Genomic DNA, 9,571 nt, shown 5'->3' with positions numbered 1-9,571 from the left:
CTAGCATCATTTTATTTTTTGTTTGCTGGCTCTGAGCCAGCTTGTGCAGGGAGGGGCGGGGCATGGAAGGGTGGAGGAGGAGTACTTGTGCACTCCCTAAAGTGCTCTTGTGTGTTTTGCCGGCCGTCTCAGGCTGACCAAAACACACATGAACATTGGATTTCTCCAGCCCGGCTGCATAAACAACTAGGCTGGAAAACCCCACAGACTCCATGACCTGAGCAGGGCGTCTTTCTTGCCTTCTCAGGCCAATCCTGTGCTTCTCTGTAGCCCAGGGATTATCTAGGAGTCTGTCCCAGATGCCAGCAGGAGCGATGCGGGAGGCGGTAAGTTTTTTTATTTATTATTATTAACATGCCTCCTGTTCCCCTCCCACGGGTGCTCTCCCCCTCCCCCTGTCCTAACCCACCCACCACACCACCCTTTGTTAATGGCACCCACCGCTGGACAGTGCTCCTGTCTGGTTTGCTAAAGACATCCTGGGAACATTCTGTAAGCTGACCTCAGAATGCATTTTGCTCACCGATTACCATTGGCTTTGTGGTTTGCAACTCACGCTTGCTTTCTATTTTCTGGCTTGTTTTTTAGGTCTCGCCTGTCGATGCGCATGCGCATCGAGCAAGCGAGACTATAGGGGCTCATCAACTCTTTATCTAACTGCAAGGAATCGTGGCGATTCCTTGCAGTGCCCGTGACTTTTAAGGTCAATGCGCATGCGCATTAAGCTTATGCGCATGCGCATTGACCTTAAAAGTCACGGGCGCGTGCACGTCCGTGTTTGTTTACCTCTCCCCTCTCCGCCCCCGCTCCGCCCCCTCCCCTTCCCTCCCCTCCGTGTCGCATTTCTCCTCCCCCCTCCCCTGTCTTCCGTCCGTCCGTCTTGTTTATTTTACCCGCCGTGTCTCCGATCCTTTCGCTCTCCTCCCCCCTCCCCTCTCTTCCCTCCTGTTTTAACCTTTCACGAGTTTAATTTTTTTTCTTGGCAAACGTCTCGTTAGTACGTAGACCCTAAAAACTTGCCTAGTCTGGAGGCAGTGTTCGTCGAAGGCAGGGTGTAGCGAGTCAGTCTATTTACATCAGTCGGAAACAGTTAACAATAAGGCATTGGCCATCAGGTCGGAGACCAAGGTTCTTGCTAATTAAGGATCCGTTTTGCACATTTAGTCTAACAACTGACGGAAAGCCAACCACTTTTTTGAACCCTGGGAGTCTTCCGTATTCAGCAATATAAATCCAGTTACTCTGGTGTCAATTGGGCCGTGTCGCATTTCTAGTCACGGTACATTACCGCAACCAATCCCTACCTGCTTCCCAACTGACGGAAAGCCAACCACTTTTTTGAACCCTGGGAGTCTTCCGTATTCAGCAATATAAATCCAGTTACTCTGGTGTCAATTGGGCCGTGTCGCATTTCTAGTCACGGTACATTACCGCAACCAATCCCTACCTGCTTCCGCTGCCAGCACTGCAGCAGGCCACATAGCCCCTTCCACTCCTGATACCCTCCGTCACTGTTCCCCGCAGAGGGCCTTCGGGCCTCGCGCCGCTGAGACGCCCATGCGCTCATCTTTTCGTCTCGGCGCGTGCGCAGTCTACAGGCACGGGACAAGATCACAGCTGCGCGCGTTAGCAAGTGAATGTCTCGAGTGTGGGCACGTGGCGGTCCTTGTGCAGGCAAGCGCGTGACGTGGCTCTTCCGCCCCTCCCTCAGCGTTCCAAAGAGTCTGAGACATTCTAGAACAAGATTGAGCTCTAACCTGCGAGGCCTAGTAGAAACTACGCACGCCTCATCTTGGACATGCAGACTATGCAAGGAACAAATGTATGGTCTGAACATACATTCAATTAAAATAAAGCCGTACCAGCCAAATGCTGCAGTGCCATGCGCGTTTCGGCCATGTAAGTAGTGGCAACTATGGAATTATTTTGTGCTGCAACATTCAGATTTGACAAAAAGCGCATTGCATTGCTCATCCTATGTAATGGCGCCCTTTAAAAATAGAGCAGGATACAAGGGCTTGCAAGGTGCTGCAGATGGATTAAAATCTAAAATGTGTTCAATCACTGACCAAATGCTCCAATAAAGGCAAACAGTTCTAGTACTAAACGGACTGTGCCCACATCCGAAGGCAATACCCAGAGTCACTTAGCAACTTAATCAATGTTATGCAAATCCGCAATTACGTTTTGCAGGCTATGTACTGCAGATTTAAACACGGCCTGTAAATTTGTGTTCTGCCACTACAACAAAACTGGTGCGCCTGTTACTAGTACTACAAAATAAAGTTAAGTAGGATTTTCCGACCCATACGATGTTTCCTTCTCACTACATACACGTGTGCTCCATGAACATTCAGAGACTACGTCCCCAGCAATGAATTAAACACGTGAGCATTTCATGCACCAAAACAGCAAGAACATGAATCAACTCTCGTCGTTTAAAATGTTTGTCTGTGGCAGTAGTATGCATTCCACTTGCAAGGCTTCAAATGCAGTGAAGTCAACCCATTCACTAAATCTTGCTCTAACACCACAGCACGATTGACTCAAATTTATCACAAGGTTGCTTCATTACGAACCACTGGTTTCAAATACCAATAATAGCCTCGACTGACTTGGTGACAACAAAACCTTTACAATGGGACAGAAGGTTGGGGTTGTGTTTCACTTGATGTAAATTTCGTTTCCTGCCTTACTTCTCTGCTATTAGAGTGCATTGGTTATCCTGGTGCACATAACAGAATCCTTGTTTGAAGGTGGTTTAGATGCAGTAAAAAGTGTTTGTATTCTTATTGGAATGTTGAGCAGTTGTGATGACGGTTGGATTACAGTCGGTTGTACCAGCCCGATGCCAAGGGTTGTGAGAATGCAATAAAGCTTAGTAGCCACTAAGCTTGTACACTGTTATTTAATGAACAGTTTTGTTGAGTTGTCTGAACCCGCCGGTAATGAGCCCATGCTACCTGCATTCAAGACAGACTTTACTTGGGAGGGAGCCCAATGGAGCACCCACACCCTCACCCTCACCCTCACTCACTCTCACTCACCCTCACTCACCCTCACTCACCCTCACTCACCCTCACTCACCCTCACTCACCCTCACTCACCCTCACTCACCCTCACTCTCACTCACCCTCACTCTCACTCACCCTCACTCTCACTCACCCTCACTCTCACTCACCCTCACCCTCACTCTCACTCACCCTCACTCTCACTCACCCTCACTCTCACTCACCCTCACTCTCACTCACCCTCACTCTCACTCACCCTCACTCTCACTCACCCTCACTCTCACTCACCCTCACCCTCACTCACCCTCACTCACCCTCACTCACCCTCACTCACCCTCACTCACCCTCACTCACCCTCACTCACCCTCACTCACCCTCACTCTCACTCACCCTCACTCTCACTCACCCTCACTCTCACTCACCCTCACTCTCACTCACCCTCACTCTCACTCACCCTCACTCTCACTCACCCTCACTCTCACTCACCCTCACTCTCACTCACCCTCACTCACACTCACCCACCCTCACTCACCCTCACTCACCCTCAACCCCTCACCCTCAATCTCTCACCCTCAACCCCTCACCCTCAATCCCTCACCCTCAATCCCTCACCCTCAATCCCTCACCCTCAATCCCTCACTCACCCCCACTCACCCTCACTCACACACCCTCACTCACCCTCACCCTCACTCACCCTCACCCTCACTCACCCTTAACCCCTCACCCTCACTCACCCTCAACCCCTCACCCACCCTCAACCCCTCACCCTCACTCACCCTCAACCCCTCACCCTCAACGCCTCACTCACCCTCACCCTCAACCCCTCAGCCTCACCCTCACTCACCCTCAACCCCTCACCCTCACTCACCCTCACTCACCCCTCAACCTCATGCTAAAGATTTACAAAAAAACCCATAAACAATTCTAAATGCACTAACTCTAATGCTGCGAGACCTATTGCATTTCTAATGCTTGTTTTTTAGGCTGTCCACATGCCTTTGTCCCTTCAATGGAGCATAGCCTGTTTACTGAACTCTTTCACAACTGTTCGTTTTTTGTAAATAGGCCTTTACATTTTGTTCTTATCGTGTCACATTTGCTGTGCATTTAAAGACAGAGGTCAAATGTCAGGCTCTGTCTTCTGAGGAAGCTTGGTGTTTACTTTTCTTTCTCTGACTTCAAAGTCATGAAGCTTTAGCTGACAATCTAGGGCTGTGACAGGAAAGGCTTAAGAACGTAGCACGCAACAAGATTTTAATGTCTGTAAATGAACTGTGCAGATAGTTCAGAATATATCAGAATTAGGAAAGTAGAAATTAAGAATTCTTTTTTGTAATTCTGAAGTATGTTAGAAACCAATATTTTCATATAATCCAAACAGTTCAATGCAGTAGGTGATGGCATTTCCATACATGATTGTTTGTGCTCTATATAGTTTTATAAGTAAACCTGTATGTCTAAGCAAATGTATTGGTCATTTTAATGGAAAATGTGGTCGCTGTAATGCTAGTTCCCTACCACACTTTGCATACTCCCCTCTACAACTCCACTCTACTCCCCTCCACTCTGTGCCACTCTGCTCCACTGCACACTACGACTCATTACTTTTCGCCACTTTACTACGCTCTACTCCACTCCACTTTGTGTCACTCCACTCTGCGACACTGCACTTTACAACATGTCACTCCACTCTACGACATTCCACCCTGCTCCACAACACTCCACTTTATTCTATGACACTTCACTCTACTCAATGACACACCACTTTACTCTACGACACTCAACTCCATTCTATGACACTCCAAAACACTCCACTCCACTCTACGACACTCCACTCTACAAGACTCCATAACACTCCTCTCTATGACACTCTACGTCACTCCACTCCACTCTACTCTACGACACTCAACTCCCTTCCATGACACTCCAAAACACTCCACTCTACGACACTCCACAAGACTCCATAACACTCCTCTCCATGACAGTCTACGTCACTCCACTCCACTCTACTCTACGACACTTTACTCTACTCTATGACACTCTACGACACTCCATTCCACTCTACTTTATGACACTCCACATTACTCTACGACAGAGAGAAGGGGAAGCTGTTATGTGCATGTTGAAGAAAACACAGCTGTCTGTCAAGGGAATAAAAATAGCGAGACTGTTGTAGGTGCAATAACGAAGGAGTGACAGCTGTTAGGTTATTCGAGACAAACTGACAGCTGTGCCTACATCAGCAGGTATTAGTAGCTGCAACAATGGAAGAGAGGCAGTTCACATTTTAGTGCATCTGGTAAGGGAGGAACTGCCATGTGCATAGGAAAGTAATGCACAGCAAAGAACTTAGAGGAATGAGCTTCGGAGAGACGTACTGACACTCAGGTGCATGGTAAAGAAGCGACCACAAGCAGGTGCAGAGAGAAGAAGTAACAACTGTCAGGTGAGCAGGCATAGTAATGACAGAGTTCAAAGACAATCATATGCATATTGGGAAGGAGAAATCTTACAAATTCATAGAAAAAGAGCGCCTACAGTCAGGTACATAAGAAAGGGAAGAGTGCCAGCAATCAGGTGCATAAGAAAGGGAAGAGTGCCAGCATTCAGGTGCATAAGGAAGGGACGAGTGCCAGTAGTCAGGTGCACATGGAAGGGAAGAGTGCAAGCAATTAGGTGCATAAAGAAGGCAAGCTTTCCAGAAGTGGGAAAGGAGTATCAGCAGTTATGTCCATCACAAAAAAAATCAGATGCACAATGAAGGTGTCATATCATTCAGCTGTGAAGAGAAGGATAGATATCAGCCATGAGCAAAAGAAAGCAACACAACACCATCATATACATTGTGATGGGGTGACACGTAGATAACAAAGGAGTGCTAGACATCTGGTGCACAGTGCCAGCTTTATGACTATTTAGGGGTGGAACTTGCCTTGTTTCTGTCCCATTTGATGAGAGATTCATTGATGTGCAGATCTCCAAATAGTGGCTCGTATTGGCCAATTGTTTGAAAACTGACACTCTGATTGGTCCAGTCCCAGGCCAGGATCTCATACCCAGTTGGCGGGTCTCCATTTTCATCAAAATAGATGGGCTGTCCATTCAGTGTGAAGTTTACATTCTTCAACTCGCGTAGAAGCTGCAGACACAGACATCTAACCATTTAGTGCCAAATAAATACACAAAAGGACACACAAGAAGAGCTCTACAGTAATGTTATGTTCTGATGCGTGATTGGCAACACGAACATGGCTGGGGTCTGAGAGCTCTTTGAACTTAGGGTATGAAGGAGAAAGATGGTATTGTCCTATATCCAGGACTCTGAAGCACAACAGGCTCTGGATACCTAGGGGTAGAGGCAGGGGCGTAACGCAGGCCCCTGCAGACCCTGGAGTCCAAGGTGACTGCAACTCTTTAAGGGCTAACAGCAGGCGAATGCCTATGACTATTTGTAGGATATAAGAGTCTCAGGAGCTCCTCAACCATTCTGCAGAAGCGACCCATCAATTTGGGTTACCCCTGAGGGTCGCGGCTGCAAGGCAGAAGAAACACACTTAACCCGTGTGAAATTGTTTCTGTGGTGAAACAATACAGAGTTACATTCTACTTGATTTAATGACAGCAACTTCACAGTCTTTCTATTAGCTTCACTAATAGATTCCAAACTAAGATGAAATTCCGCCTACTTCTCACTCTCTCCATGTCGAACATCACAATATCGAGGCCATGAAAAATACCCTGGACATATGTCGATTCCATAGTATCGATGGACATTAAATATATTAAAGAAAAATATGCATAAGGTCGCATAAATCTATACTCCACATTTATTTACCTTAACAATGAGATTTTTTTTTATTATTTTTTTTTTATCCTCATCCACGTTCATGGTCTCTAGCTGCCAAACACCAAAAGAAGGTAGTGGGGCGCATAGAGTAACAGTTGTGCTGACTCAGTCGAGACTTGCAGGGAAGACAAGCGGATTGTGGTAACAGTTCCCATCAGTGACAACTGGCTCATACCCGACAAAACCTACTGTGTTGCACGATTGGCAGATGGTACCATTAAGCCAGTTGCTATCATGGCTAACGCCCACTGATGGCTGGGCATAGCAAAGTGAATAGACCATGGCTGTGTAATCATCGGACCTGGGATAAAAAAAAAAAACAGGTTCAATGTGCCCAGTCCAACAGATGCCAAAAGGCTCTTCTATCTTTCTTCCCGGCCCTGGCGAGGTCTAGTTTCGAGATCTGCAAAATTGAGTTACACCAATCATGGAACGTAGGCGGGGAGGCGTCCTTCCAGTGTGTACAGATTTCTCTACGAGCCGCCAGAATAGAATAAAATAATACATTCTTTGCTGGGCTGCGAGTCTGGTCCATAACTCCAAAAATGACCATACAGAGATTTATCACTACGTGTGAGCCCAAGGAAGATGAAAGTTTACTGCTGATTGAGTCCCAAAAGGTTGCCAGATGGGGGCAGTCGAAGAACATATGAGTATGGTACTGGTAGAAGAAAATATTTCCAATAGTACATCCAGTAGTTCACTTTGGACCTCAGGAATGCTAGTCTTTACTTCTCTATTCTTCTCAGTCTTGAAAGATATCTCTAATTTGCTGCGAAAGATCAACATTTCTTTGAGTTTGGTCAGAAAGTTATCATCCAGAGAGTTATCATTGCAGTAGATCACTGGGAATCCTTGAGATCTTTGTGAGTCCAACAATCTACATCCTTTGAAGGGTGGAGGTGTTAATATTCTGTTCTTTTTTCCACCGCTAGTTAGGTGGGTACCTTTGGTTCAATGGCCTCTATTCATGCTTTTACTATGGGTTTGAGGGATGTGAAAATTAACCTTTTACTCTTTGCCTTCCGAAAGAGTTTTCCAATTCTAAGCTTGTCTGTAGTTCTTTAGTTCCTGGTTGGGATTTACGTTTTGTTTTGCAAGCCTTCAATATATCAGAAGTCTTATTCTTAAAACATTATTTTAGAGGCTGTTACTTCAGGTAGGAAACGAGGAGAACTGGGTTACCTCCTGTGTACACATCCGTTTTTTGAAGATCTTCCCAAACAGAGTTGTCTTGAGGTTGGACCGTTCCTTTAACGTTTACCCGGTTTTTCATTTGGAGCAGGAGATTGCTCTTCCTGTGTTTTGCTCACCGCTCTCTTCTCCAGAGGATGTTGAGTTGCGCTTAATTTGAATATCGGGAGGATATACATTCAACCGGTGCCTTCTTTTTGACAGTCATGTTTCCGCTTTGTCAACTTTGGTCGAGCCAAAGAGGGAGGCAAGCCCTTTACTCAGACTTTAAGTTGATGGATAAAGTCTCCTACTGGTTGGGCTTACCAGATTTGGAAGGTTTCTTGTCCTTTGGGAGTTCAGGAAGGAAATCTTACAAGTCGGCAGATTCCCAAGGTGATTCTTTAGTCCAGATCTGCAGACCAGTTCCATGGTCTTCACATTCGGGTCTCTCTGCTATGAAGTAACATGCGGAGATTCTTTCTTTTCAACCAAGCTGTGTTAACTTGGGCATTCCTTACTTTGTTATGACTGAAATAAGAATGTAGATGAAGAGGTGATGCCTAAATTACTTAATGATAATTCCATTGTTTTGAGTCCATGCTTCTACACATCTGTACCTAAGTGCCTCATCGCATGACTCCTGTCTTCCTTTTCAGTCATCCATTTCTTGTCTGAATTGAATGAATTTTAAATGTATATTGCGCTCGAATGCCCAAGGGCGTCTAGGGACTACAGCGGAGGAAGATACCAGAGATGAGAGATAGAATAGAAATTAGATGAGCTCCAACTTTTGTATGGGCCCAGTCTTCTGACTCTTTCTTATCCCTTATGAAACTTTCCTCATTCAGTAACTCCTTCTGATCTATTTTGCCTTCAACCCCGGAGCCTTTCCTTTACTTGGTTTAGCCCTAATTTATACCGTTGTAACACGTATTGATCTTGTTTCTGTCATATGTTGTCTTTCACGTTTGGTTTGCCTTCTTTCCAATAGAAACACAACTTTCATGCAATTATGCTCACTATTTGCCCAAACTGTCTAGTGACCTGTGACCCTGCCGCACTCTCAGCTCATCTTTGAATAAATAGGGGGCAGATTTACAAGCCCCTTGTGCTGCCAGTACGTCACTTTTTGTGATGCACGGCAGCACATTTCTCTGCCCCATATTTACAAGGACAGGAAAAGCCACCCTGCGTGACTTTTCCTTTCCTTGTAAATATGGCCCCTTTACACTCAGCACTTTGCGTGAAATGGGTGTTCCATGGGTGTTGTTGTGGGTGTTCCCACACAACACCCATGGAACGAGACACATTTCCAGATTTACGAGGAATTGTAAACCTGGAGATGCGTCAGTATGCTACGCCACCCTAGCTCAACAAAGAGAAATGTTTTCATTTCTCCTTGTTGTTTTCCTCTTTAAGTACGTCCTGCATTCTACAGCACCTATTGAAAGACGAAAATGCCTGCAGTGGGTTTTTTTGTGCAGGAAGGTACCCCTTCCTGCACAAAAACAATCTCTCCCCATGACGCAGGCATCCT

The 9,571-nt window shown here is 46.0% G+C and overlaps 1 long non-coding RNA gene across 1 annotated transcript; it reads right to left on the bottom strand.

Moving 5' to 3' along the window:
* Nucleotides 1-581: 581 nt before the first annotated feature.
* Nucleotides 582-3,990, bottom strand: LOC147710711 (uncharacterized). The gene is made up of 3 exons (XR_015295874.1): nucleotides 3,440-3,990; nucleotides 1,448-3,188; nucleotides 582-1,304 (listed from the first exon to the last, which is right to left on the bottom strand). It is a non-coding gene; the product is annotated as an uncharacterized LOC147710711 (long non-coding RNA).
* Nucleotides 3,991-9,571: the final 5,581 nt, after the last annotated feature.

Source organism: Lissotriton vulgaris, chromosome 5, assembly GCF_964263255.1.
Source record: "Lissotriton vulgaris chromosome 5, aLisVul1.2, whole genome shotgun sequence".
Lineage (NCBI taxonomy): Eukaryota > Metazoa > Chordata > Amphibia > Caudata > Salamandridae > Lissotriton > Lissotriton vulgaris.
Note: the sequence above shows the minus strand (reverse complement) of the source record. Positions and strands in the feature narration are given on the sequence as shown.